Source organism: Schistocerca piceifrons, unplaced genomic scaffold (assembly GCF_021461385.2).
Source record: "Schistocerca piceifrons isolate TAMUIC-IGC-003096 unplaced genomic scaffold, iqSchPice1.1 HiC_scaffold_41, whole genome shotgun sequence".
Lineage (NCBI taxonomy): Eukaryota > Metazoa > Arthropoda > Insecta > Orthoptera > Acrididae > Schistocerca > Schistocerca piceifrons.
In genome coordinates, this window is record NW_025728636.1 from 1 (window position 1) to 25,088 (window position 25,088).

The 25,088-nt window shown below is 51.8% G+C and overlaps 51 non-coding genes across 51 annotated transcripts; 10 read left to right on the forward strand and 41 right to left on the reverse strand.

Moving 5' to 3' along the window:
* Nucleotides 1–308: 308 nt before the first annotated feature.
* On the reverse strand, nt 309–381 carry Trnam-cau. Its single transcript has one exon. It is a non-coding gene; the product is annotated as a tRNA-Met (tRNA).
* Nucleotides 382–679: 298 nt separating this feature from the next.
* Nucleotides 680–750, reverse strand: Trnag-gcc. Its single transcript has one exon. It is a non-coding gene; the product is annotated as a tRNA-Gly (tRNA).
* Nucleotides 751–1,086: 336 nt separating this feature from the next.
* Trnag-ucc lies at nt 1,087–1,158 on the forward strand. The gene has a single exon. It is a non-coding gene; the product is annotated as a tRNA-Gly (tRNA).
* A 756-nt stretch (nt 1,159–1,914) lies between these two features.
* On the reverse strand, nt 1,915–1,988 carry Trnav-aac. The gene has a single exon. It is a non-coding gene; the product is annotated as a tRNA-Val (tRNA).
* Nucleotides 1,989–2,244: 256 nt separating this feature from the next.
* On the reverse strand, nt 2,245–2,315 carry Trnae-uuc. The gene has a single exon. It is a non-coding gene; the product is annotated as a tRNA-Glu (tRNA).
* A 455-nt stretch (nt 2,316–2,770) lies between these two features.
* Nucleotides 2,771–2,844, reverse strand: Trnam-cau. The gene has a single exon. It is a non-coding gene; the product is annotated as a tRNA-Met (tRNA).
* Nucleotides 2,845–3,141: 297 nt separating this feature from the next.
* On the reverse strand, nt 3,142–3,211 carry Trnag-gcc. The gene has a single exon. It is a non-coding gene; the product is annotated as a tRNA-Gly (tRNA).
* Nucleotides 3,212–3,548: 337 nt separating this feature from the next.
* On the forward strand, nt 3,549–3,620 carry Trnag-ucc. The gene has a single exon. It is a non-coding gene; the product is annotated as a tRNA-Gly (tRNA).
* Nucleotides 3,621–4,375: 755 nt separating this feature from the next.
* Nucleotides 4,376–4,449, reverse strand: Trnav-aac. The gene has a single exon. It is a non-coding gene; the product is annotated as a tRNA-Val (tRNA).
* Nucleotides 4,450–4,705: 256 nt separating this feature from the next.
* Nucleotides 4,706–4,777, reverse strand: Trnae-uuc. The gene has a single exon. It is a non-coding gene; the product is annotated as a tRNA-Glu (tRNA).
* Nucleotides 4,778–5,233: 456 nt separating this feature from the next.
* Trnam-cau lies at nt 5,234–5,306 on the reverse strand. Its single transcript has one exon. It is a non-coding gene; the product is annotated as a tRNA-Met (tRNA).
* Nucleotides 5,307–5,604: 298 nt separating this feature from the next.
* On the reverse strand, nt 5,605–5,675 carry Trnag-gcc. The gene has a single exon. It is a non-coding gene; the product is annotated as a tRNA-Gly (tRNA).
* Nucleotides 5,676–6,012: 337 nt separating this feature from the next.
* Trnag-ucc lies at nt 6,013–6,084 on the forward strand. Its single transcript has one exon. It is a non-coding gene; the product is annotated as a tRNA-Gly (tRNA).
* A 752-nt stretch (nt 6,085–6,836) lies between these two features.
* Nucleotides 6,837–6,910, reverse strand: Trnav-aac. Its single transcript has one exon. It is a non-coding gene; the product is annotated as a tRNA-Val (tRNA).
* A 256-nt stretch (nt 6,911–7,166) lies between these two features.
* On the reverse strand, nt 7,167–7,238 carry Trnae-uuc. Its single transcript has one exon. It is a non-coding gene; the product is annotated as a tRNA-Glu (tRNA).
* Nucleotides 7,239–7,694: 456 nt separating this feature from the next.
* Trnam-cau lies at nt 7,695–7,767 on the reverse strand. The gene has a single exon. It is a non-coding gene; the product is annotated as a tRNA-Met (tRNA).
* A 296-nt stretch (nt 7,768–8,063) lies between these two features.
* Nucleotides 8,064–8,133, reverse strand: Trnag-gcc. The gene has a single exon. It is a non-coding gene; the product is annotated as a tRNA-Gly (tRNA).
* A 336-nt stretch (nt 8,134–8,469) lies between these two features.
* Nucleotides 8,470–8,541, forward strand: Trnag-ucc. The gene has a single exon. It is a non-coding gene; the product is annotated as a tRNA-Gly (tRNA).
* Nucleotides 8,542–9,295: 754 nt separating this feature from the next.
* Nucleotides 9,296–9,369, reverse strand: Trnav-aac. Its single transcript has one exon. It is a non-coding gene; the product is annotated as a tRNA-Val (tRNA).
* A 256-nt stretch (nt 9,370–9,625) lies between these two features.
* Nucleotides 9,626–9,697, reverse strand: Trnae-uuc. Its single transcript has one exon. It is a non-coding gene; the product is annotated as a tRNA-Glu (tRNA).
* Nucleotides 9,698–10,152: 455 nt separating this feature from the next.
* Nucleotides 10,153–10,225, reverse strand: Trnam-cau. Its single transcript has one exon. It is a non-coding gene; the product is annotated as a tRNA-Met (tRNA).
* Nucleotides 10,226–10,523: 298 nt separating this feature from the next.
* On the reverse strand, nt 10,524–10,594 carry Trnag-gcc. Its single transcript has one exon. It is a non-coding gene; the product is annotated as a tRNA-Gly (tRNA).
* Nucleotides 10,595–10,931: 337 nt separating this feature from the next.
* Trnag-ucc lies at nt 10,932–11,003 on the forward strand. Its single transcript has one exon. It is a non-coding gene; the product is annotated as a tRNA-Gly (tRNA).
* A 754-nt stretch (nt 11,004–11,757) lies between these two features.
* On the reverse strand, nt 11,758–11,830 carry Trnav-aac. Its single transcript has one exon. It is a non-coding gene; the product is annotated as a tRNA-Val (tRNA).
* Nucleotides 11,831–12,086: 256 nt separating this feature from the next.
* Trnae-uuc lies at nt 12,087–12,158 on the reverse strand. Its single transcript has one exon. It is a non-coding gene; the product is annotated as a tRNA-Glu (tRNA).
* Nucleotides 12,159–12,614: 456 nt separating this feature from the next.
* Nucleotides 12,615–12,687, reverse strand: Trnam-cau. Its single transcript has one exon. It is a non-coding gene; the product is annotated as a tRNA-Met (tRNA).
* A 298-nt stretch (nt 12,688–12,985) lies between these two features.
* On the reverse strand, nt 12,986–13,055 carry Trnag-gcc. Its single transcript has one exon. It is a non-coding gene; the product is annotated as a tRNA-Gly (tRNA).
* Nucleotides 13,056–13,390: 335 nt separating this feature from the next.
* Trnag-ucc lies at nt 13,391–13,462 on the forward strand. The gene has a single exon. It is a non-coding gene; the product is annotated as a tRNA-Gly (tRNA).
* A 755-nt stretch (nt 13,463–14,217) lies between these two features.
* Trnav-aac lies at nt 14,218–14,291 on the reverse strand. The gene has a single exon. It is a non-coding gene; the product is annotated as a tRNA-Val (tRNA).
* Nucleotides 14,292–14,547: 256 nt separating this feature from the next.
* On the reverse strand, nt 14,548–14,619 carry Trnae-uuc. The gene has a single exon. It is a non-coding gene; the product is annotated as a tRNA-Glu (tRNA).
* A 456-nt stretch (nt 14,620–15,075) lies between these two features.
* Nucleotides 15,076–15,148, reverse strand: Trnam-cau. Its single transcript has one exon. It is a non-coding gene; the product is annotated as a tRNA-Met (tRNA).
* A 298-nt stretch (nt 15,149–15,446) lies between these two features.
* On the reverse strand, nt 15,447–15,517 carry Trnag-gcc. The gene has a single exon. It is a non-coding gene; the product is annotated as a tRNA-Gly (tRNA).
* Nucleotides 15,518–15,853: 336 nt separating this feature from the next.
* On the forward strand, nt 15,854–15,925 carry Trnag-ucc. The gene has a single exon. It is a non-coding gene; the product is annotated as a tRNA-Gly (tRNA).
* A 754-nt stretch (nt 15,926–16,679) lies between these two features.
* Trnav-aac lies at nt 16,680–16,753 on the reverse strand. The gene has a single exon. It is a non-coding gene; the product is annotated as a tRNA-Val (tRNA).
* A 256-nt stretch (nt 16,754–17,009) lies between these two features.
* Nucleotides 17,010–17,081, reverse strand: Trnae-uuc. Its single transcript has one exon. It is a non-coding gene; the product is annotated as a tRNA-Glu (tRNA).
* Nucleotides 17,082–17,537: 456 nt separating this feature from the next.
* On the reverse strand, nt 17,538–17,610 carry Trnam-cau. The gene has a single exon. It is a non-coding gene; the product is annotated as a tRNA-Met (tRNA).
* A 298-nt stretch (nt 17,611–17,908) lies between these two features.
* Nucleotides 17,909–17,979, reverse strand: Trnag-gcc. Its single transcript has one exon. It is a non-coding gene; the product is annotated as a tRNA-Gly (tRNA).
* A 336-nt stretch (nt 17,980–18,315) lies between these two features.
* On the forward strand, nt 18,316–18,387 carry Trnag-ucc. Its single transcript has one exon. It is a non-coding gene; the product is annotated as a tRNA-Gly (tRNA).
* Nucleotides 18,388–19,141: 754 nt separating this feature from the next.
* On the reverse strand, nt 19,142–19,214 carry Trnav-aac. The gene has a single exon. It is a non-coding gene; the product is annotated as a tRNA-Val (tRNA).
* A 256-nt stretch (nt 19,215–19,470) lies between these two features.
* Trnae-uuc lies at nt 19,471–19,542 on the reverse strand. Its single transcript has one exon. It is a non-coding gene; the product is annotated as a tRNA-Glu (tRNA).
* Nucleotides 19,543–19,998: 456 nt separating this feature from the next.
* Trnam-cau lies at nt 19,999–20,071 on the reverse strand. The gene has a single exon. It is a non-coding gene; the product is annotated as a tRNA-Met (tRNA).
* A 298-nt stretch (nt 20,072–20,369) lies between these two features.
* On the reverse strand, nt 20,370–20,440 carry Trnag-gcc. Its single transcript has one exon. It is a non-coding gene; the product is annotated as a tRNA-Gly (tRNA).
* A 336-nt stretch (nt 20,441–20,776) lies between these two features.
* Trnag-ucc lies at nt 20,777–20,848 on the forward strand. The gene has a single exon. It is a non-coding gene; the product is annotated as a tRNA-Gly (tRNA).
* A 754-nt stretch (nt 20,849–21,602) lies between these two features.
* Trnav-aac lies at nt 21,603–21,675 on the reverse strand. The gene has a single exon. It is a non-coding gene; the product is annotated as a tRNA-Val (tRNA).
* Nucleotides 21,676–21,931: 256 nt separating this feature from the next.
* Trnae-uuc lies at nt 21,932–22,003 on the reverse strand. Its single transcript has one exon. It is a non-coding gene; the product is annotated as a tRNA-Glu (tRNA).
* A 456-nt stretch (nt 22,004–22,459) lies between these two features.
* On the reverse strand, nt 22,460–22,532 carry Trnam-cau. Its single transcript has one exon. It is a non-coding gene; the product is annotated as a tRNA-Met (tRNA).
* Nucleotides 22,533–22,830: 298 nt separating this feature from the next.
* On the reverse strand, nt 22,831–22,901 carry Trnag-gcc. Its single transcript has one exon. It is a non-coding gene; the product is annotated as a tRNA-Gly (tRNA).
* Nucleotides 22,902–23,238: 337 nt separating this feature from the next.
* Trnag-ucc lies at nt 23,239–23,310 on the forward strand. The gene has a single exon. It is a non-coding gene; the product is annotated as a tRNA-Gly (tRNA).
* A 756-nt stretch (nt 23,311–24,066) lies between these two features.
* Trnav-aac lies at nt 24,067–24,140 on the reverse strand. Its single transcript has one exon. It is a non-coding gene; the product is annotated as a tRNA-Val (tRNA).
* Nucleotides 24,141–24,396: 256 nt separating this feature from the next.
* Trnae-uuc lies at nt 24,397–24,468 on the reverse strand. The gene has a single exon. It is a non-coding gene; the product is annotated as a tRNA-Glu (tRNA).
* A 456-nt stretch (nt 24,469–24,924) lies between these two features.
* Trnam-cau lies at nt 24,925–24,997 on the reverse strand. The gene has a single exon. It is a non-coding gene; the product is annotated as a tRNA-Met (tRNA).
* Nucleotides 24,998–25,088: the final 91 nt, after the last annotated feature.

Below are 25,088 nucleotides of genomic sequence, written 5' to 3' on the forward strand. Positions count from 1 at the left end.
GTAGGAGGAAAAGCAAAGCTGTAAGTAGTAATATTTATTTACTTATTTCGCAAGTAAATACCTGCTGCCTGTCATCATACAGCAGGTCATACATTGTGGGACTTTACACGTTATATCGTACGAAATTCAGTTTTATTACTAGTACTTTTTTCCTTGAAAATTTTACATAAGAACTGCAAGTAGTAATAACGGGAAGTAAACATTATCACGCTGAGTCGTTGAAGCCTTGAGGATAACAAAGTACAAAGTGTTCCGCTCCTTCGCAAACCCAGAGCCGTCGATTTAGCTGTGGACGAAAGTAAATTAAATGCCCCGGGTGAGGATCGAACTCACGACCTTAAGATTATGAGACTTACGCGCTGCCTACTGCGCTACCGAGGCAGGCGATCGCCACGCCTTCTGGAATCTCGGTAAGTACCAAATACCGGTGGTAGAGAGTCTGCACTTCGTGGCTCATTTTTTTTTTCTGTTGCTACACGTGCATTCCCGGCGCGACAGGCAACTTGCGATGCTAGGCCGACGCCAGTATGTACAATAGCGCACAACAGTCCAAACGAGCAGTCGTGCGCGCTGCATGTTCGGTTATTCCCACACGGATATCCCGCGGTTCATTCTCATGGCTCACGCAGTTCGAGTGCGAAAGACACGCAGCACCACTATCGGAGAAAAAACAAAATGATGCATCGGCCGGGAATCGAACCCGGGCCGCCCGCGTGGCAGGCGAGCATTCTACCACTGAACCACCGATGCTCAGCTAGTTCACAGCTTCCTGGTGCTTTCCGCGGCAGACGTCTGAGGGGGAAAGTGGACTGCCGTCCAGCGCCGTCGCATCCTCTCGAGAGAATGCTACACACGCTGAATCCTGAACTGCACTGCACTGCTTAAAAATGACGCCCGAACGCGATCGCCTAAGTACTCTTGCGGCGCACGTGCGCGACGACTCTTGCCAAAGGACGCGAAATGTGCGTAGAGACGCTGTCTGGATGCGCTCGCCTACCCCGTAATGCGCCTACAGCTACGACCACCTTGAGCCGCCGCCGACAGGCGGGAAGCAGACACAGCGCGGCGTGCGCGGACGGAAACCGTGCGGTGGTGGTGTAATGGTCAGCATAGTTGCCTTCCAAGCAGTTGATCCGGGTTCGATTCCCGGCCACCGCAGCCGGCTTTTACTTTTGCGTATGAGTACTTTTGCCACGCGTCTTTAAATTAATCTTTCTTTCGCCCTCTTACTCGCTGCAGGCCACCCTATAGTGTGTGCGTCGATTCCCCTTGAGTCTCGACTTGTCTCGACTTTGCTCAGCTGACGCGAGAGCTGACGCTCTCCAATCGGCCTATATCAAGAGGACAAGCACGCGAAACGACTGAGAGAGGTATGGCGAGGCGGCCACCACATTACTTATGCCTCAAGTAAATACCTGCTGCCTGTTATCATGTATTGTCTGATGTCACATGTTCTGTCAGACAAATTCAGTTTTATTACTGGTACATTCCTTTTTTTTTTTTTTTTTTTTTTTCTTTGTTGAAAATTTTACAACACGCTCCTTCATTTCACTGTGGCCGCACGGCGCGACTTGGCATACCGAAAGGCATAACGTGGCGCCAGTGCCCTTGACCGAATAGCGCTGCAGCTCCGAAACCGAAGAGGAAAGAGAAATACGAACTGAAACTGTCGGCAGTGCCCAGTGTTCGCAGGCGGTCACCCGCCCAAGCACTGACAACGCCCAGCTTCGCGCAGTAGCGGTGATCGGACGAGAAACTGTGTGTTCACCGTGCTGTGACCAGTGAAGTGTTTTAGCGCGTCCCGACAAGTCGCGTTCTGGTCCCCTATCAGCTCCCACACAATGTGACGATTTCTTTGTTACCATACTTCCCCGCCGAAATCGGCGTTGCCTTTTTGGAAGAGTGAAATCGTAGTGGCCCGTGGGGGGATCGAACCCACGACCTTCCCGTTGTTAGCACGACGCTCTAACCGACTGAGCTAACGGGCCTCGGTGCAGACAGTCTTTCATCGCTTCGCGGTAATTGCTCTGCGTATTGCCATGTAACATTTCTATGGTAGCAGTCCAACAGTGGACCAGCGTCTCTTCTCCCTTTATTCCGCTGCTCGTAGTAATTTCATTGCGTGCCCGTTTCTCTCGACTGTTTTCAGCTGACGTTTATGAACCAGTAGCTATAATGCGAGGAGGACGTGAAACAGCCTTTCGCAGGGTCAAAACTTGTCGTGACTTTTGCCGAAAAATTCCGTTCCGGTACCGGAATCGAACCCGGGCCTCCTGGGTGAAAGCCAGGTATCCTAGCCACTAGACCACACCGGACGCGCACATTTTCTTCGGGGTTTACACCCGGTCCACTCGCTTTCCGTGTCGCACGTTCCCTGTTTGCGAGCATCTTTTCGCGCGCCCATGGCGAGGCGCGCATGGCAAAAGTCACAATCCATTGCTTTATGCCTCGTTGTTACAGGGGTAGGAGGAAAAGCAAAGCTGTAAGTAGTAATATTTATTTACTTATTTCGCAAGTAAATACCTGCTGCCTGTCATCATACAGCAGGTCATACATTGTGGGACTTTACACGTTATATCGTACGAAATTCAGTTTTATTACTAGTACTTTTTTCCTTGAAAATTTTACATAAGAACTGCAAGTAGTAATAACGGGAAGTAAACATTATCACGCTGAGTCGTTGAAGCCTTGAGGATAACAAAGTACAAAGTGTTCCGCTCCTTCGCAAACCCCAGAGCCGTCGATTTAGCTGTGGACGAAAGTAAATTAAATGCCCCGGGTGAGGATCGAACTCACGACCTTAAGATTATGAGACTTACGCGCTGCCTACTGCGCTACGAGGCAGGCGATCGCCACGCCTTCTGGAATCTCGGTAAGTACCAAATACCGGTGGTAGAGAGTCTGCACTTCGTGGCTCATTTTTTTTTTCTGTTGCTACACGTGCATTCCCGGCGCGACAGGCAACTTGCGATGCTAGGCCGACGCCAGTATGTACAATAGCGCACAACAGTCCAAACGAGCAGTCGTGCGCGCTGCATGTTCGGTTATTCCCACACGGATATCCCGCGGTTCATTCTCATGGCTCACGCAGTTCGAGTGCGAAAGACACGCAGCACCACTATCGGAGAAAAAACAAAATGATGCATCGGCCGGGAATCGAACCCGGCCGCCCGCGTGGCAGGCGAGCATTCTACCACTGAACCACCGATGCTCAGCTAGTTCACAGCTTCCTGGTGCTTTCCGCGGCAGACGTCTGAGGGGGAAAGTGGGACTGCCGTCCAGCGCCGTCGCATCCTCTCGAGAGAATGCTACACACGCTGAATCCTGAACTGCACTGCACTGCTTAAAAATGACGCCCGAACGCGATCGCCTAAGTACTCTTGCGGCGCACGTGCGCGACGACTCTTGCCAAAGGACGCGAAATGTGCGTAGAGACGCTGTCTGGATGCGCTCGCCTACCCCGTAATGCGCCTACAGCTACGACCACCTTGAGCCGCCGCCGACAGGCGGGAAGCAGACACAGCGCGGCGTGCGCGGACGGAAACCGTGCGGTGGTGGTGTAATGGTCAGCATAGTTGCCTTCCAAGCAGTTGATCCGGGTTCGATTCCCGGCCACCGCAGCCGGCTTTTACTTTTGCGTATGAGTACTTTTGCCACGCGTCTTTAAATTAATCTTTCTTTCGCCCTCTTACTCGCTGCAGGCCACCCTATAGTGTGTGCGTCGATTCCCCTTGAGTCTCGACTTGTCTCGACTTTGCTCAGCTGACGCGAGAGCTGACGCTCTCCAATCGGCCTATATCAAGAGGACAAGCACGCGAAACGACTGAGAGAGGTATGGCGAGGCGGCCACCACATTACTTATGCCTCAAGTAAATACCTGCTGCCTGTTATCATGTATTGTCTGATGTCACATGTTCTGTCAGACAAATTCAGTTTTATTACTGGTACATTCCTTTTTTTTTTTTTTTTTTTTTTCTTTGTTGAAAATTTTACAACACGCTCCTTCATTTCACTGTGGCCGCACGGCGCGACTTGGCATACCGAAAGGCATAACGTGGCGCCAGTGCCCTTGACCGAATAGCGCTGCAGCTCCGAAACCGAAGAGGAAAGAGAAATACGAACTGAAACTGTCGGCAGTGCCCAGTGTTCGCAGGCGGTCACCCGCCCAAGCACTGACAACGCCCAGCTTCGCGCAGTAGCGGTGATCGGACGAGAAACTGTGTGTTCACCGTGCTGTGACCAGTGAAGTGTTTTAGCGCGTCCCGACAAGTCGCGTTCTGGTCCCCTATCAGCTCCCACACAATGTGACGATTTCTTTGTTACCATACTTCCCCGCCGAAATCGGCGTTGCCTTTTTGGAAGAGTGAAATCGTAGTGGCCCGTGGGGGGATCGAACCCACGACCTTCCCGTTGTTAGCACGACGCTCTAACCGACTGAGCTAACGGGCCTCGGTGCAGACAGTCTTTCATCGCTTCGCGGTAATTGCTCTGCGTATTGCCATGTAACATTTCTATGGTAGCAGTCCAACAGTGGACCAGCGTCTCTTCTCCCTTTATTCCGCTGCTCGTAGTAATTTCATTGCGTGCCCGTTTCTCTCGACTGTTTTCAGCTGACGTTTATGAACCAGTAGCTATAATGCGAGGAGGACGTGAAACAGCCTTTCGCAGGGTCAAAACTTGTCGTGACTTTTGCCGAAAAATTCCGTTCCGGTACCGGGAATCGAACCCGGGCCTCCTGGGTGAAAGCCAGGTATCCTAGCCACTAGACCACACCGGACGCGCACATTTTCTTCGGGGTTTACACCCGGTCCACTCGCTTTCCGTGTCGCACGTTCCCTGTTTGCGAGCATCTTTTCGCGCGCCCATGGCGAGGCGCGCATGGCAAAAGTCACAATCCATTGCTTTATGCCTCGTTGTTACAGGGGTAGGAGGAAAAGCAAAGCTGTAAGTAGTAATATTTATTTACTTATTTCGCAAGTAAATACCTGCTGCCTGTCATCATACAGCAGGTCATACATTGTGGGACTTTACACGTTATATCGTACGAAATTCAGTTTTATTACTAGTACTTTTTTCCTTGAAAATTTTACATAAGAACTGCAAGTAGTAATAACGGGAAGTAAACATTATCACGCTGAGTCGTTGAAGCCTTGAGGATAACAAAGTACAAAGTGTTCCGCTCCTTCGCAAACCCCAGAGCCGTCGATTTAGCTGTGGACGAAAGTAAATTAAATGCCCCGGGTGAGGATCGAACTCACGACCTTAAGATTATGAGACTTACGCGCTGCCTACTGCGCTACCGAGGCAGGCGATCGCCACGCCTTCTGGAATCTCGGTAAGTACCAAATACCGGTGGTAGAGAGTCTGCACTTCGTGGCTCATTTTTTTTTTCTGTTGCTACACGTGCATTCCCGGCGCGACAGGCAACTTGCGATGCTAGGCCGACGCCAGTATGTACAATAGCGCACAACAGTCCAAACGAGCAGTCGTGCGCGCTGCATGTTCGGTTATTCCCACACGGATATCCCGCGGTTCATTCTCATGGCTCACGCAGTTCGAGTGCGAAAGACACGCAGCACCACTATCGGAGAAAAAACAAAATGATGCATCGGCCGGGAATCGAACCCGGGCCGCCCGCGTGGCAGGCGAGCATTCTACCACTGAACCACCGATGCTCAGCTAGTTCACAGCTTCCTGGTGCTTTCCGCGGCAGACGTCTGAGGGGGAAAGTGGGACTGCCGTCCAGCGCCGTCGCATCCTCTCGAGAGAATGCTACACACGCTGAATCCTGAACTGCACTGCACTGCTTAAAAATGACGCCCGAACGCGATCGCCTAAGTACTCTTGCGGCGCACGTGCGCGACGACTCTTGCCAAAGGACGCGAAATGTGCGTAGAGACGCTGTCTGGATGCGCTCGCCTACCCCGTAATGCGCCTACAGCTACGACCACCTTGAGCCGCCGCCGACAGGCGGGAAGCAGACACAGCGCGGCGTGCGCGGACGGAAACCGTGCGGTGGTGGTGTAATGGTCAGCATAGTTGCCTTCCAAGCAGTTGATCCGGGTTCGATTCCCGGCCACCGCAGCCGGCTTTTACTTTTGCGTATGAGTACTTTTGCCACGCGTCTTAAATTAATCTTTCTTTCGCCCTCTTACTCGCTGCAGGCCACCCTATAGTGTGTGCGTCGATTCCCCTTGAGTCTCGACTTGTCTCGACTTTGCTCAGCTGACGCGAGAGCTGACGCTCTCCAATCGGCCTATATCAAGAGGACAAGCACGCGAAACGACTGAGAGAGGTATGGCGAGGCGGCCACCACATTACTTATGCCTCAAGTAAATACCTGCTGCCTGTTATCATGTATTGTCTGATGTCACATGTTCTGTCAGACAAATTCAGTTTTATTACTGGTACATTCCTTTTTTTTTTTTTTTTTTTTCTTTGTTGAAAATTTTACAACACGCTCCTTCATTTCACTGTGGCCGCACGGCGCGACTTGGCATACCGAAAGGCATAACGTGGCGCCAGTGCCCTTGACCGAATAGCGCTGCAGCTCCGAAACCGAAGAGGAAAGAGAAATACGAACTGAAACTGTCGGCAGTGCCCAGTGTTCGCAGGCGGTCACCCGCCCAAGCACTGACAACGCCCAGCTTCGCGCAGTAGCGGTGATCGGACGAGAAACTGTGTGTTCACCGTGCTGTGACCAGTGAAGTGTTTTAGCGCGTCCCGACAAGTCGCGTTCTGGTCCCCTATCAGCTCCCACACAATGTGACGATTTCTTTGTTACCATACTTCCCCGCCGAAATCGGCGTTGCCTTTTTGGAAGAGTGAAATCGTAGTGGCCCGTGGGGGGATCGAACCCACGACCTTCCCGTTGTTAGCACGACGCTCTAACCGACTGAGCTAACGGGCCTCGGTGCAGACAGTCTTTCATCGCTTCGCGGTAATTGCTCTGCGTATTGCCATGTAACATTTCTATGGTAGCAGTCCAACAGTGGACCAGCGTCTCTTCTCCCTTTATTCCGCTGCTCGTAGTAATTTCATTGCGTGCCCGTTTCTCTCGACTGTTTTCAGCTGACGTTTATGAACCAGTAGCTATAATGCGAGGAGGACGTGAAACAGCCTTTCGCAGGGTCAAAACTTGTCGTGACTTTTGCCGAAAAATTCCGTTCCGGTACCGGGAATCGAACCCGGGCCTCCTGGGTGAAAGCCAGGTATCCTAGCCACTAGACCACACCGGACGCGCACATTTTCTTCGGGGTTTACACCCGGTCCACTCGCTTTCCGTGTCGCACGTTCCCTGTTTGCGAGCATCTTTTCGCGCGCCCATGGCGAGGCGCGCATGGCAAAAGTCACAATCCATTGCTTTATGCCTCGTTGTTACAGGGGTAGGAGGAAAAGCAAAGCTGTAAGTAGTAATATTTATTTACTTATTTCGCAAGTAAATACCTGCTGCCTGTCATCATACAGCAGGTCATACATTGTGGGACTTTACACGTTATATCGTACGAAATTCAGTTTTATTACTAGTACTTTTTTCCTTGAAAATTTTACATAAGAACTGCAAGTAGTAATAACGGGAAGTAAACATTATCACGCTGAGTCGTTGAAGCCTTGAGGATAACAAAGTACAAAGTGTTCCGCTCCTTCGCAAACCCCAGAGCCGTCGATTTAGCTGTGGACGAAAGTAAATTAAATGCCCCGGGTGAGGATCGAACTCACGACCTTAAGATTATGAGACTTACGCGCTGCCTACTGCGCTACCGAGGCAGGCGATCGCCACGCCTTCTGGAATCTCGGTAAGTACCAAATACCGGTGGTAGAGAGTCTGCACTTCGTGGCTCATTTTTTTTTCTGTTGCTACACGTGCATTCCGGCGCGACAGGCAACTTGCGATGCTAGGCCGACGCCAGTATGTACAATAGCGCACAACAGTCCAAACGAGCAGTCGTGCGCGCTGCATGTTCGGTTATTCCCACACGGATATCCCGCGGTTCATTCTCATGGCTCACGCAGTTCGAGTGCGAAAGACACGCAGCACCACTATCGGAGAAAAAACAAAATGATGCATCGGCCGGAATCGAACCCGGGCCGCCCGCGTGGCAGGCGAGCATTCTACCACTGAACCACCGATGCTCAGCTAGTTCACAGCTTCCTGGTGCTTTCCGCGGCAGACGTCTGAGGGGAAAGTGGGACTGCCGTCCAGCGCCGTCGCATCCTCTCGAGAGAATGCTACACACGCTGAATCCTGAACTGCACTGCACTGCTTAAAAATGACGCCCGAACGCGATCGCCTAAGTACTCTTGCGGCGCACGTGCGCGACGACTCTTGCCAAAGGACGCGAAATGTGCGTAGAGACGCTGTCTGGATGCGCTCGCCTACCCCGTAATGCGCCTACAGCTACGACCACCTTGAGCCGCCGCCGACAGGCGGGAAGCAGACACAGCGCGGCGTGCGCGGACGGAAACCGTGCGGTGGTGGTGTAATGGTCAGCATAGTTGCCTTCCAAGCAGTTGATCCGGGTTCGATTCCCGGCCACCGCAGCCGGCTTTTACTTTTGCGTATGAGTACTTTTGCCACGCGTCTTTAAATTAATCTTTCTTTCGCCCTCTTACTCGCTGCAGGCCACCCTATAGTGTGTGCGTCGATTCCCCTTGAGTCTCGACTTGTCTCGACTTTGCTCAGCTGACGCGAGAGCTGACGCTCTCCAATCGGCCTATATCAAGAGGACAAGCACGCGAAACGACTGAGAGAGGTATGGCGAGGCGGCCACCACATTACTTATGCCTCAAGTAAATACCTGCTGCCTGTTATCATGTATTGTCTGATGTCACATGTTCTGTCAGACAAATTCAGTTTTATTACTGGTACATTCCTTTTTTTTTTTTTTTTTTTTCTTTGTTGAAAATTTTACAACACGCCTCCTTCATTTCACTGTGGCCGCACGGCGCGACTTGGCATACCGAAAGGCATAACGTGGCGCCAGTGCCCTTGACCGAATAGCGCTGCAGCTCCGAAACCGAAGAGGAAAGAGAAATACGAACTGAAACTGTCGGCAGTGCCCAGTGTTCGCAGGCGGTCACCCGCCCAAGCACTGACAACGCCCAGCTTCGCGCAGTAGCGGTGATCGGACGAGAAACTGTGTGTTCACCGTGCTGTGACCAGTGAAGTGTTTTAGCGCGTCCCGACAAGTCGCGTTCTGGTCCCCTATCAGCTCCCACACAATGTGACGATTTCTTTGTTACCATACTTCCCCGCCGAAATCGGCGTTGCCTTTTTGGAAGAGTGAAATCGTAGTGGCCCGTGGGGGGATCGAACCCACGACCTTCCCGTTGTTAGCACGACGCTCTAACCGACTGAGCTAACGGGCCTCGGTGCAGACAGTCTTTCATCGCTTCGCGGTAATTGCTCTGCGTATTGCCATGTAACATTTCTATGGTAGCAGTCCAACAGTGGACCAGCGTCTCTTCTCCCTTTATTCCGCTGCTCGTAGTAATTTCATTGCGTGCCCGTTTCTCTCGACTGTTTTCAGCTGACGTTTATGAACCAGTAGCTATAATGCGAGGAGGACGTGAAACAGCCTTTCGCAGGGTCAAAACTTGTCGTGACTTTTGCCGAAAAATTCCGTTCCGGTACCGGGAATCGAACCCGGGCCTCCTGGGTGAAAGCCAGGTATCCTAGCCACTAGACCACACCGGACGCGCACATTTCTTCGGGGTTTACACCCGGTCCACTCGCTTTCCGTGTCGCACGTTCCCTGTTTGCGAGCATCTTTTCGCGCGCCCATGGCGAGGCGCGCATGGCAAAAGTCACAATCCATTGCTTTATGCCTCGTTGTTACAGGGGTAGGAGGAAAAGCAAAGCTGTAAGTAGTAATATTTATTTACTTATTTCGCAAGTAAATACCTGCTGCCTGTCATCATACAGCAGGTCATACATTGTGGGACTTTACACGTTATATCGTACGAAATTCAGTTTTATTACTAGTACTTTTTTCCTTGAAAATTTTACATAAGAACTGCAAGTAGTAATAACGGGAAGTAAACATTATCACGCTGAGTCGTTGAAGCCTTGAGGATAACAAAGTACAAAGTGTTCCGCTCCTTCGCAAACCCCAGAGCCGTCGATTTAGCTGTGGACGAAAGTAAATTAAATGCCCCGGGTGAGGATCGAACTCACGACCTTAAGATTATGAGACTTACGCGCTGCCTACTGCGCTACCGAGGCAGGCGATCGCCACGCCTTCTGGAATCTCGGTAAGTACCAAATACCGGTGGTAGAGAGTCTGCACTTCGTGGCTCATTTTTTTTTTCTGTTGCTACACGTGCATTCCCGGCGCGACAGGCAACTTGCGATGCTAGGCCGACGCCAGTATGTACAATAGCGCACAACAGTCCAAACGAGCAGTCGTGCGCGCTGCATGTTCGGTTATTCCCACACGGATATCCCGCGGTTCATTCTCATGGCTCACGCAGTTCGAGTGCGAAAGACACGCAGCACCACTATCGGAGAAAAAACAAAATGATGCATCGGCCGGGAATCGAACCCGGGCCGCCCGCGTGGCAGGCGAGCATTCTACCACTGAACCACCGATGCTCAGCTAGTTCACAGCTTCCTGGTGCTTTCCGCGGCAGACGTCTGAGGGGGAAAGTGGGACTGCCGTCCAGCGCCGTCGCATCCTCTCGAGAGAATGCTACACACGCTGAATCCTGAACTGCACTGCACTGCTTAAAAATGACGCCCGAACGCGATCGCCTAAGTACTCTTGCGGCGCACGTGCGCGACGACTCTTGCCAAAGGACGCGAAATGTGCGTAGAGACGCTGTCTGGATGCGCTCGCCTACCCCGTAATGCGCCTACAGCTACGACCACCTTGAGCCGCCGCCGACAGGCGGGAAGCAGACACAGCGCGGCGTGCGCGGACGGAAACCGTGCGGTGGTGGTGTAATGGTCAGCATAGTTGCCTTCCAAGCAGTTGATCCGGGTTCGATTCCCGGCCACCGCAGCCGGCTTTTACTTTTGCGTATGAGTACTTTTGCCACGCGTCTTTAAATTAATCTTTCTTTCGCCCTCTTACTCGCTGCAGGCCACCCTATAGTGTGTGCGTCGATTCCCCTTGAGTCTCGACTTGTCTCGACTTTGCTCAGCTGACGCGAGAGCTGACGCTCTCCAATCGGCCTATATCAAGAGGACAAGCACGCGAAACGACTGAGAGAGGTATGGCGAGGCGGCCACCACATTACTTATGCCTCAAGTAAATACCTGCTGCCTGTTATCATGTATTGTCTGATGTCACATGTTCTGTCAGACAAATTCAGTTTTATTACTGGTACATTCCTTTTTTTTTTTTTTTTTTTTTCTTTGTTGAAAATTTTACAACACGCTCCTTCATTTCACTGTGGCCGCACGGCGCGACTTGGCATACCGAAAGGCATAACGTGGCGCCAGTGCCCTTGACCGAATAGCGCTGCAGCTCCGAAACCGAAGAGGAAAGAGAAATACGAACTGAAACTGTCGGCAGTGCCCAGTGTTCGCAGGCGGTCACCCGCCCAAGCACTGACAACGCCCAGCTTCGCGCAGTAGCGGTGATCGGACGAGAAACTGTGTGTTCACCGTGCTGTGACCAGTGAAGTGTTTTAGCGCGTCCCGACAAGTCGCGTTCTGGTCCCCTATCAGCTCCCACACAATGTGACGATTTCTTTGTTACCATACTTCCCCGCCGAAATCGGCGTTGCCTTTTTGGAAGAGTGAAATCGTAGTGGCCCGTGGGGGATCGAACCCACGACCTTCCCGTTGTTAGCACGACGCTCTAACCGACTGAGCTAACGGGCCTCGGTGCAGACAGTCTTTCATCGCTTCGCGGTAATTGCTCTGCGTATTGCCATGTAACATTTCTATGGTAGCAGTCCAACAGTGGACCAGCGTCTCTTCTCCCTTTATTCCGCTGCTCGTAGTAATTTCATTGCGTGCCCGTTTCTCTCGACTGTTTTCAGCTGACGTTTATGAACCAGTAGCTATAATGCGAGGAGGACGTGAAACAGCCTTTCGCAGGGTCAAAACTTGTCGTGACTTTTGCCGAAAAATTCCGTTCCGGTACCGGGAATCGAACCCGGGCCTCCTGGGTGAAAGCCAGGTATCCTAGCCACTAGACCACACCGGACGCGCACATTTTCTTCGGGGTTTACACCCGGTCCACTCGCTTTCCGTGTCGCACGTTCCCTGTTTGCGAGCATCTTTTCGCGCGCCCATGGCGAGGCGCGCATGGCAAAAGTCACAATCCATTGCTTTATGCCTCGTTGTTACAGGGGTAGGAGGAAAAGCAAAGCTGTAAGTAGTAATATTTATTTACTTATTTCGCAAGTAAATACCTGCTGCCTGTCATCATACAGCAGGTCATACATTGTGGGACTTTACACGTTATATCGTACGAAATTCAGTTTTATTACTAGTACTTTTTTCCTTGAAAATTTTACATAAGAACTGCAAGTAGTAATAACGGGAAGTAAACATTATCACGCTGAGTCGTTGAAGCCTTGAGGATAACAAAGTACAAAGTGTTCCGCTCCTTCGCAAACCCCAGAGCCGTCGATTTAGCTGTGGACGAAAGTAAATTAAATGCCCCGGGTGAGGATCGAACTCACGACCTTAAGATTATGAGACTTACGCGCTGCCTACTGCGCTACCGAGGCAGGCGATCGCCACGCCTTCTGGAATCTCGGTAAGTACCAAATACCGGTGGTAGAGAGTCTGCACTTCGTGGCTCATTTTTTTTTTCTGTTGCTACACGTGCATTCCCGGCGCGACAGGCAACTTGCGATGCTAGGCCGACGCCAGTATGTACAATAGCGCACAACAGTCCAAACGAGCAGTCGTGCGCGCTGCATGTTCGGTTATTCCCACACGGATATCCCGCGGTTCATTCTCATGGCTCACGCAGTTCGAGTGCGAAAGACACGCAGCACCACTATCGGAGAAAAAACAAAATGATGCATCGGCCGGAATCGAACCCGGGCCGCCCGCGTGGCAGGCGAGCATTCTACCACTGAACCACCGATGCTCAGCTAGTTCACAGCTTCCTGGTGCTTTCCGCGGCAGACGTCTGAGGGAAAGTGGGACTGCCGTCCAGCGCCGTCGCATCCTCTCGAGAGAATGCTACACACGCTGAATCCTGAACTGCACTGCACTGCTTAAAAATGACGCCCGAACGCGATCGCCTAAGTACTCTTGCGGCGCACGTGCGCGACGACTCTTGCCAAAGGACGCGAAATGTGCGTAGAGACGCTGTCTGGATGCGCTCGCCTACCCCGTAATGCGCCTACAGCTACGACCACCTTGAGCCGCCGCCGACAGGCGGGAAGCAGACACAGCGCGGCGTGCGCGGACGGAAACCGTGCGGTGGTGGTGTAATGGTCAGCATAGTTGCCTTCCAAGCAGTTGATCCGGGTTCGATTCCCGGCCACCGCAGCCGGCTTTTACTTTTGCGTATGAGTACTTTTGCCACGCGTCTTTAAATTAATCTTTCTTTCGCCCTCTTACTCGCTGCAGGCCACCCTATAGTGTGTGCGTCGATTCCCCTTGAGTCTCGACTTGTCTCGACTTTGCTCAGCTGACGCGAGAGCTGACGCTCTCCAATCGGCCTATATCAAGAGGACAAGCACGCGAAACGACTGAGAGAGGTATGGCGAGGCGGCCACCACATTACTTATGCCTCAAGTAAATACCTGCTGCCTGTTATCATGTATTGTCTGATGTCACATGTTCTGTCAGACAAATTCAGTTTTATTACTGGTACATTCCTTTTTTTTTTTTTTTTTTTTTTCTTTGTTGAAAATTTTACAACACGCTCCTTCATTTCACTGTGGCCGCACGGCGCGACTTGGCATACCGAAAGGCATAACGTGGCGCCAGTGCCCTTGACCGAATAGCGCTGCAGCTCCGAAACCGAAGAGGAAAGAGAAATACGAACTGAAACTGTCGGCAGTGCCCAGTGTTCGCAGGCGGTCACCCGCCCAAGCACTGACAACGCCCAGCTTCGCGCAGTAGCGGTGATCGGACGAGAAACTGTGTGTTCACCGTGCTGTGACCAGTGAAGTGTTTTAGCGCGTCCCGACAAGTCGCGTTCTGGTCCCCTATCAGCTCCCACACAATGTGACGATTTCTTTGTTACCATACTTCCCCGCCGAAATCGGCGTTGCCTTTTTGGAAGAGTGAAATCGTAGTGGCCCGTGGGGGGATCGAACCCACGACCTTCCCGTTGTTAGCACGACGCTCTAACCGACTGAGCTAACGGGCCTCGGTGCAGACAGTCTTTCATCGCTTCGCGGTAATTGCTCTGCGTATTGCCATGTAACATTTCTATGGTAGCAGTCCAACAGTGGACCAGCGTCTCTTCTCCCTTTATTCCGCTGCTCGTAGTAATTTCATTGCGTGCCCGTTTCTCTCGACTGTTTTCAGCTGACGTTTATGAACCAGTAGCTATAATGCGAGGAGGACGTGAAACAGCCTTTCGCAGGGTCAAAACTTGTCGTGACTTTTGCCGAAAAATTCCGTTCCGGTACCGGGAATCGAACCCGGGCCTCCTGGGTGAAAGCCAGGTATCCTAGCCACTAGACCACACCGGACGCGCACATTTTCTTCGGGGTTTACACCCGGTCCACTCGCTTTCCGTGTCGCACGTTCCCTGTTTGCGAGCATCTTTTCGCGCGCCCATGGCGAGGCGCGCATGGCAAAAGTCACAATCCATTGCTTTATGCCTCGTTGTTACAGGGGTAGGAGGAAAAGCAAAGCTGTAAGTAGTAATATTTATTTACTTATTTCGCAAGTAAATACCTGCTGCCTGTCATCATACAGCAGGTCATACATTGTGGGACTTTACACGTTATATCGTACGAAATTCAGTTTTATTACTAGTACTTTTTTCCTTGAAAATTTTACATAAGAACTGCAAGTAGTAATAACGGGAAGTAAACATTATCACGCTGAGTCGTTGAAGCCTTGAGGATAACAAAGTACAAAGTGTTCCGCTCCTTCGCAAACCCCAGAGCCGTCGATTTAGCTGTGGACGAAAGTAAATTAAATGCCCCGGGTGAGGATCGAACTCACGACCTTAAGATTATGAGACTTACGCGCTGCCTACTGCGCTACCGAGGCAGGCGATCGCCACGCCTTCTGGAATCTCGGTAAGTACCAAATACCGGTGGTAGAGAGTCTGCACTTCGTGGCTCATTTTTTTTTTCTGTTGCTACACGTGCATTCCCGGCGCGACAGGCAACTTGCGATGCTAGGCCGACGCCAGTATGTACAATAGCGCACAACAGTCCAAACGAGCAGTCGTGCGCGCTGCATGTTCGGTTATTCCCACACGGATATCCCGCGGTTCATTCTCATGGCTCACGCAGTTCGAGTGCGAAAGACACGCAGCACCACTATCGGAGAAAAAACAAAATGATGCATCGGCCGGGAATCGAACCCGGGCCGCCCGCGTGGCAGGCGAGCATTCTACCACTGAACCACCGATGCTCAGCTAGTTCACAGCTTCCTGGTGCTTTCCGCGGCAGACGTCTGAGGGGAAAGTGGGACTGCCGTCCAGCGCCGTCGCATCCTCTCGAGAGAATGCTACACACGCTGAATCCTGAACTGCACTGCACTGCTTAAAAATGACGCCCGAACGCGATCGCCTAAGTACTCTTGCGGCGCACGTGCGCGACGACTCTTGCCAAAGGACGCGAAATGTGCGTAGAGACGCTGTCTGGATGCGCTCGCCTACCCCGTAATGCGCCTACAGCTACGACCACCTTGAGCCGCCGCCGACAGGCGGGAAGCAGACACAGCGCGGCGTGCGCGGACGGAAACCGTGCGGTGGTGGTGTAATGGTCAGCATAGTTGCCTTCCAAGCAGTTGATCCGGGTTCGATTCCCGGCCACCGCAGCCGGCTTTTACTTTTGCGTATGAGTACTTTTGCCACGCGTCTTTAAATTAATCTTTCTTTCGCCCTCTTACTCGCTGCAGGCCACCCTATAGTGTGTGCGTCGATTCCCCTTGAGTCTCGACTTGTCTCGACTTTGCTCAGCTGACGCGAGAGCTGACGCTCTCCAATCGGCCTATATCAAGAGGACAAGCACGCGAAACGACTGAGAGAGGTATGGCGAGGCGGCCACCACATTACTTATGCCTCAAGTAAATACCTGCTGCCTGTTATCATGTATTGTCTGATGTCACATGTTCTGTCAGACAAATTCAGTTTTATTACTGGTACATTCCTTTTTTTTTTTTTTTTTTTTTCTTTGTTGAAAATTTTACAACACGCTCCTTCATTTCACTGTGGCCGCACGGCGCGACTTGGCATACCGAAAGGCATAACGTGGCGCCAGTGCCCTTGACCGAATAGCGCTGCAGCTCCGAAACCGAAGAGGAAAGAGAAATACGAACTGAAACTGTCGGCAGTGCCCAGTGTTCGCAGGCGGTCACCCGCCCAAGCACTGACAACGCCCAGCTTCGCGCAGTAGCGGTGATCGGACGAGAAACTGTGTGTTCACCGTGCTGTGACCAGTGAAGTGTTTTAGCGCGTCCCGACAAGTCGCGTTCTGGTCCCCTATCAGCTCCCACACAATGTGACGATTTCTTTGTTACCATACTTCCCCGCCGAAATCGGCGTTGCCTTTTTGGAAGAGTGAAATCGTAGTGGCCCGTGGGGGGATCGAACCCACGACCTTCCCGTTGTTAGCACGACGCTCTAACCGACTGAGCTAACGGGCCTCGGTGCAGACAGTCTTTCATCGCTTCGCGGTAATTGCTCTGCGTATTGCCATGTAACATTTCTATGGTAGCAGTCCAACAGTGGACCAGCGTCTCTTCTCCCTTTATTCCGCTGCTCGTAGTAATTTCATTGCGTGCCCGTTTCTCTCGACTGTTTTCAGCTGACGTTTATGAACCAGTAGCTATAATGCGAGGAGGACGTGAAACAGCCTTTCGCAGGGTCAAAACTTGTCGTGACTTTTGCCGAAAAATTCCGTTCCGGTACCGGGAATCGAACCCGGGCCTCCTGGGTGAAAGCCAGGTATCCTAGCCACTAGACCACACCGGACGCGCACATTTTCTTCGGGGTTTACACCCGGTCCACTCGCTTTCCGTGTCGCACGTTCCCTGTTTGCGAGCATCTTTTCGCGCGCCCATGGCGAGGCGCGCATGGCAAAAGTCACAATCCATTGCTTTATGCCTCGTTGTTACAGGGGTAGGAGGAAAAGCAAAGCTGTAAGTAGTAATATTTATTTACTTATTTCGCAAGTAAATACCTGCTGCCTGTCATCATACAGCAGGTCATACATTGTGGGACTTTACACGTTATATCGTACGAAATTCAGTTTTATTACTAGTACTTTTTTCCTTGAAAATTTTACATAAGAACTGCAAGTAGTAATAACGGGAAGTAAACATTATCACGCTGAGTCGTTGAAGCCTTGAGGATAACAAAGTACAAAGTGTTCCGCTCCTTCGCAAACCCCAGAGCCGTCGATTTAGCTGTGGACGAAAGTAAATTAAATGCCCCGGGTGAGGATCGAACTCACGACCTTAAGATTATGAGACTTACGCGCTGCCTACTGCGCTACCGAGGCAGGCGATCGCCACGCCTTCTGGAATCTCGGTAAGTACCAAATACCGGTGGTAGAGAGTCTGCACTTCGTGGCTCATTTTTTTTTTCTGTTGCTACACGTGCATTCCCGGCGCGACAGGCAACTTGCGATGCTAGGCCGACGCCAGTATGTACAATAGCGCACAACAGTCCAAACGAGCAGTCGTGCGCGCTGCATGTTCGGTTATTCCCACACGGATATCCCGCGGTTCATTCTCATGGCTCACGCAGTTCGAGTGCGAAAGACACGCAGCACCACTATCGGAGAAAAAACAAAATGATGCATCGGCCGGGAATCGAACCCGGGCCGCCCGCGTGGCAGGCGAGCATTCTACCACTGAACCACCGATGCTCAGCTAGTTCACAGCTTCCTGGTGCTTTCCGCGGCAGACGTCTGAGGGGAAAGTGGGACTGCCGTCCAGCGCCGTCGCATCCTCTCGAGAGAATGCTACACACGCTGAATCCTGAACTGCACTGCACTGCTTAAAAATGACGCCCGAACGCGATCGCCTAAGTACTCTTGCGGCGCACGTGCGCGACGACTCTTGCCAAAGGACGCGAAATGTGCGTAGAGACGCTGTCTGGATGCGCTCGCCTACCCCGTAATGCGCCTACAGCTACGACCACCTTGAGCCGCCGCCGACAGGCGGGAAGCAGACACAGCGCGGCGTGCGCGGACGGAAACCGTGCGGTGGTGGTGTAATGGTCAGCATAGTTGCCTTCCAAGCAGTTGATCCGGGTTCGATTCCCGGCCACCGCAGCCGGCTTTTACTTTTGCGTATGAGTACTTTTGCCACGCGTCTTTAAATTAATCTTTCTTTCGCCCTCTTACTCGCTGCAGGCCACCCTATAGTGTGTGCGTCGATTCCCCTTGAGTCTCGACTTGTCTCGACTTTGCTCAGCTGACGCGAGAGCTGACGCTCTCCAATCGGCCTATATCAAGAGGACAAGCACGCGAAACGACTGAGAGAGGTATGGCGAGGCGGCCACCACATTACTTATGCCTCAAGTAAATACCTGCTGCCTGTTATCATGTATTGTCTGATGTCACATGTTCTGTCAGACAAATTCAGTTTTATTACTGGTACATTCCTTTTTTTTTTTTTTTTTTTTTCTTTGTTGAAAATTTTACAACACGCTCCTTCATTTCACTGTGGCCGCACGGCGCGACTTGGCATACCGAAAGGCATAACGTGGCGCCAGTGCCCTTGACCGAATAGCGCTGCAGCTCCGAAACCGAAGAGGAAAGAGAAATACGAACTGAAACTGTCGGCAGTGCCCAGTGTTCGCAGGCGGTCACCCGCCCAAGCACTGACAACGCCCAGCTTCGCGCAGTAGCGGTGATCGGACGAGAAACTGTGTGTTCACCGTGCTGTGACCAGTGAAGTGTTTTAGCGCGTCCCGACAAGCCGCGTTCTGGTCCCCTATCAGCTCCCACACAATGTGACGATTTCTTTGTTACCATACTTCCCCGCCGAAATCGGCGTTGCCTTTTTGAAAGAGTGAAATCGTAGTGGCCCGTGGGGGATCGAACCCACGACCTTCCCGTTGTTAGCACGACGCTCTAACCGACTGAGCTAACGGGCCTCGGTGCAGACAGTCTTTCATCGCTTCGCGGTAATTGCTCTGCGTATTGCCATGTAACATTTCTATGGTAGCAGTCCAACAGTGGACCAGCGTCTCTTCTCCCTTTATTCCGCTGCTCGTAGTAATTTCATTGCGTGCCCGTTTCTCTCGACTGTTTTCAGCTGACGTTTATGAACCAGTAGCTATAATGCGAGGAGGACGTGAAACAGCCTTTCGCAGGGTCAAAACTTGTCGTGACTTTTGCCGAAAAATTCCGTTCCGGTACCGGGAATCGAACCCGGGCCTCCTGGGTGAAAGCCAGGTATCCTAGCCACTAGACCACACCGGACGCGCACATTTTCTTCGGGGTTTACACCCGGTCCACTCGCTTTCCGTGTCGCACGTTCCCTGTTTGCGAGCATCTTTTCGCGCGCCCATGGCGAGGCGCGCATGGCAAAAGTCACAATCCATTGCTTTATGCCTCGTTGTTACAGGGGTAGGAGGAAAAGCAAAGCTGTAAGTAGTAATATTTATTTACTTATTTCGCAAGTAAATACCTGCTGCCTGTCATCATACAGCAGGTCATACATTGTGGGACTTTACACGTTATATCGTACGAAATTCAGTTTTATTACTAGTACTTTTTTCCTTGAAAATTTTACATAAGAACTGCAAGTAGTAATAACGGGAAGTAAACATTATCACGCTGAGTCGTTGAAGCCTTGAGGATAACAAAGTACAAAGTGTTCCGCTCCTTCGCAAACCCCAGAGCCGTCGATTTAGCTGTGGACGAAAGTAAATTAAATGCCCCGGGTGAGGATCGAACTCACGACCTTAAGATTATGAGACTTACGCGCTGCCTACTGCGCTACCGAGGCAGGCGATCGCCACGCCTTCTGGAATCTCGGTAAGTACCAAATACCGGTGGTAGAGAGTCTGCACTTCGTGGCTCATTTTTTTTTTCTGTTGCTACACGTGCATTCCCGGCGCGACAGGCAACTTGCGATGCTAGGCCGACGCCAGTATGTACAATAGCGCACAACAGTCCAAACGAGCAGTCGTGCGCGCTGCATGTTCGGTTATTCCCACACGGATATCCCGCGGTTCATTCTCATGGCTCACGCAGTTCGAGTGCGAAAGACACGCAGCACCACTATCGGAGAAAAAACAAAATGATGCATCGGCCGGGAATCGAACCCGGGCCGCCCGCGTGGCAGGCGAGCATTCTACCACTGAACCACCGATGCTCAGCTAGTTCACAGCTTCCTGGTGCTTTCCGCGGCAGACGTCTGAGGGGAAAGTGGGACTGCCGTCCAGCGCCGTCGCATCCTCTCGAGAGAATGCTACACACGCTGAATCCTGAACTGCACTGCACTGCTTAAAAATGACGCCCGAACGCGATCGCCTAAGTACTCTTGCGGCGCACGTGCGCGACGACTCTTGCCAAAGGACGCGAAATGTGCGTAGAGACGCTGTCTGGATGCGCTCGCCTACCCCGTAATGCGCCTACAGCTACGACCACCTTGAGCCGCCGCCGACAGGCGGGAAGCAGACACAGCGCGGCGTGCGCGGACGGAAACCGTGCGGTGGTGGTGTAATGGTCAGCATAGTTGCCTTCCAAGCAGTTGATCCGGGTTCGATTCCCGGCCACCGCAGCCGGCTTTTACTTTTGCGTATGAGTACTTTTGCCACGCGTCTTTAAATTAATCTTTCTTTCGCCCTCTTACTCGCTGCAGGCCACCCTATAGTGTGTGCGTCGATTCCCCTTGAGTCTCGACTTGTCTCGACTTTGCTCAGCTGACGCGAGAGCTGACGCTCTCCAATCGGCCTATATCAAGAGGACAAGCACGCGAAACGACTGAGAGAGGTATGGCGAGGCGGCCACCACATTACTTATGCCTCAAGTAAATACCTGCTGCCTGTTATCATGTATTGTCTGATGTCACATGTTCTGTCAGACAAATTCAGTTTTATTACTGGTACATTCCTTTTTTTTTTTTTTTTTTTTTCTTTGTTGAAAATTTTACAACACGCTCCTTCATTTCACTGTGGCCGCACGGCGCGACTTGGCATACCGAAAGGCATAACGTGGCGCCAGTGCCCTTGACCGAATAGCGCTGCAGCTCCGAAACCGAAGAGGAAAGAGAAATACGAACTGAAACTGTCGGCAGTGCCCAGTGTTCGCAGGCGGTCACCCGCCCAAGCACTGACAACGCCCAGCTTCGCGCAGTAGCGGTGATCGGACGAGAAACTGTGTGTTCACCGTGCTGTGACCAGTGAAGTGTTTTAGCGCGTCCCGACAAGCCGCGTTCTGGTCCCCTATCAGCTCCCACACAATGTGACGATTTCTTTGTTACCATACTTCCCCGCCGAAATCGGCGTTGCCTTTTTGAAAGAGTGAAATCGTAGTGGCCCGTGGGGGATCGAACCCACGACCTTCCCGTTGTTAGCACGACGCTCTAACCGACTGAGCTAACGGGCCTCGGTGCAGACAGTCTTTCATCGCTTCGCGGTAATTGCTCTGCGTATTGCCATGTAACATTTCTATGGTAGCAGTCCAACAGTGGACCAGCGTCTCTTCTCCCTTTATTCCGCTGCTCGTAGTAATTTCATTGCGTGCCCGTTTCTCTCGACTGTTTTCAGCTGACGTTTATGAACCAGTAGCTATAATGCGAGGAGGACGTGAAACAGCCTTTCGCAGGGTCAAAACTTGTCGTGACTTTTGCCGAAAAATTCCGTTCCGGTACCGGGAATCGAACCCGGGCCTCCTGGGTGAAAGCCAGGTATCCTAGCCACTAGACCACACCGGACGCGCACATTTTCTTCGGGGTTTACACCCGGTCCACTCGCTTTCCGTGTCGCACGTTCCCTGTTTGCGAGCATCTTTTCGCGCGCCCATGGCGAGGCGCGCATGGCAAAAGTCACAATCCATTGCTTTATGCCTCGTTGTTACAGGGGTAGGAGGAAAAGCAAAGCTGTAAGTAGTAATATTTATTTACTTATTTCGCAAGTAAATACCTGCTGCCTGTCATCATACAGCAGGTCATACATTGTGGGACTTTACACGTTATATCGTACGAAATTCAGTTTTATTACTAGTACTTTTTTCCTTGAAAATTTTACATAAGAACTGCAAGTAGTAATAACGGGAAGTAAACATTATCACGCTGAGTCGTTGAAGCCTTGAGGATAACAAAGTACAAAGTGTTCCGCTCCTTCGCAAACCCCAGAGCCGTCGATTTAGCTGTGGACGAAAGTAAATTAAATGCCCCGGGTGAGGATCGAACTCACGACCTTAAGATTATGAGACTTACGCGCTGCCTACTGCGCTACCGAGGCAGGCGATCGCCACGCCTTCTGGAATCTCGGTAAGTACCAAATACCGGTGGTAGAGAGTCTGCACTTCGTGGCTCATTTTTTTTTTCTGTTGCTACACGTGCATTCCCGGCGCGACAGGCAACTTGCGATGCTAGGCCGACGCCAGTATGTACAATAGCGCACAACAGTCCAAACGAGCAGTCGTGCGCGCTGCATGTTCGGTTATTCCCACACGGATATCCCGCGGTTCATTCTCATGGCTCACGCAGTTCGAGTGCGAAAGACACGCAGCACCACTATCGGAGAAAAAACAAAATGATGCATCGGCCGGGAATCGAACCCGGGCCGCCCGCGTGGCAGGCGAGCATTCTACCACTGAACCACCGATGCTCAGCTAGTTCACAGCTTCCTGGTGCTTTCCGCGGCAGACGTCTGAGGGGGAAAGTGGGACTGCCGTCCAGCGCCGTCGCATCCTCTCGAGAGAATGCTACACACGCTGAATCCTGAACTGCACTGCACTGCTTAAAAATGACGCCCGAACGCGATCGCCTAAGTACTCTTGCGGCGCACGTGCGCGACGACTCTTGCCAAAGGACGCGAAATGTGCGTAGAGACGCTGTCTGGATGCGCTCGCCTACCCCGTAATGCGCCTACAGCTACGACCACCTTGAGCCGCCGCCGACAGGCGGGAAGCAGACACAGCGCGGCGTGCGCGGACGGAAACCGTGCGGTGGTGGTGTAATGGTCAGCATAGTTGCCTTCCAAGCAGTTGATCCGGGTTCGATTCCCGGCCACCGCAGCCGGCTTTTACTTTTGCGTATGAGTACTTTTGCCACGCGTCTTTAAATTAATCTTTCTTTCGCCCTCTTACTCGCTGCAGGCCACCCTATAGTGTGTGCGTCGATTCCCCTTGAGTCTCGACTTGTCTCGACTTTGCTCAGCTGACGCGAGAGCTGACGCTCTCCAATCGGCCTATATCAAGAGGACAAGCACGCGAAACGACTGAGAGAGGTATGGCGAGGCGGCCACCACATTACTTATGCCTCAAGTAAATACCTGCTGCCTGTTATCATGTATTGTCTGATGTCACATGTTCTGTCAGACAAATTCAGTTTTATTACTGGTACATTCCTTTTTTTTTTTTTTTTTTTTTTTCTTTGTTGAAAATTTTACAACACGCTCCTTCATTTCACTGTGGCCGCACGGCGCGACTTGGCATACCGAAAGGCATAACGTGGCGCCAGTGCCCTTGACCGAATAGCGCTGCAGCTCCGAAACCGAAGAGGAAAGAGAAATACGAACTGAAACTGTCGGCAGTGCCCAGTGTTCGCAGGCGGTCACCCGCCCAAGCACTGACAACGCCCAGCTTCGCGCAGTAGCGGTGATCGGACGAGAAACTGTGTGTTCACCGTGCTGTGACCAGTGAAGTGTTTTAGCGCGTCCCGACAAGTCGCGTTCTGGTCCCCTATCAGCTCCCACACAATGTGACGATTTCTTTGTTACCATACTTCCCCGCCGAAATCGGCGTTGCCTTTTTGGAAGAGTGAAATCGTAGTGGCCCGTGGGGGGATCGAACCCACGACCTTCCCGTTGTTAGCACGACGCTCTAACCGACTGAGCTAACGGGCCTCGGTGCAGACAGTCTTTCATCGCTTCGCGGTAATTGCTCTGCGTATTGCCATGTAACATTTCTATGGTAGCAGTCCAACAGTGGACCAGCGTCTCTTCTCCCTTTATTCCGCTGCTCGTAGTAATTTCATTGCGTGCCCGTTTCTCTCGACTGTTTTCAGCTGACGTTTATGAACCAGTAGCTATAATGCGAGGAGGACGTGAAACAGCCTTTCGCAGGGTCAAAACTTGTCGTGACTTTTGCCGAAAAATTCCGTTCCGGTACCGGGAATCGAACCCGGGCCTCCTGGGTGAAAGCCAGGTATCCTAGCCACTAGACCACACCGGACGCGCACATTTTCTTCGGGGTTTACACCCGGTCCACTCGCTTTCCGTGTCGCACGTTCCCTGTTTGCGAGCATCTTTTCGCGCGCCCATGGCGAGGCGCGCATGGCAAAAGTCACAATCCATTGCTTTATGCCTCGTTGTTACAGGGGTAGGAGGAAAAGCAAAGCTGTAAGTAGTAATATTTATTTACTTATTTCGCAAGTAAATACCTGCTGCCTGTCATCATACAGCAGGTCATACATTGTGGGACTTTACACGTTATATCGTACGAAATTCAGTTTTATTACTAGTACTTTTTTCCTTGAAAATTTTACATAAGAACTGCAAGTAGTAATAACGGGAAGTAAACATTATCACGCTGAGTCGTTGAAGCCTTGAGGATAACAAAGTACAAAGTGTTCCGCTCCTTCGCAAACCCCAGAGCCGTCGATTTAGCTGTGGACGAAAGTAAATTAAATGCCCCGGGTGAGGATCGAACTCACGACCTTAAGATTATGAGACTTACGCGCTGCCTACTGCGCTACCGAGGCAGGCGATCGCCACGCCTTCTGGAATCTCGGTAAGTACCAAATACCGGTGGTAGAGAGTCTGCACTTCGTGGCTCATTTTTTTTTTCTGTTG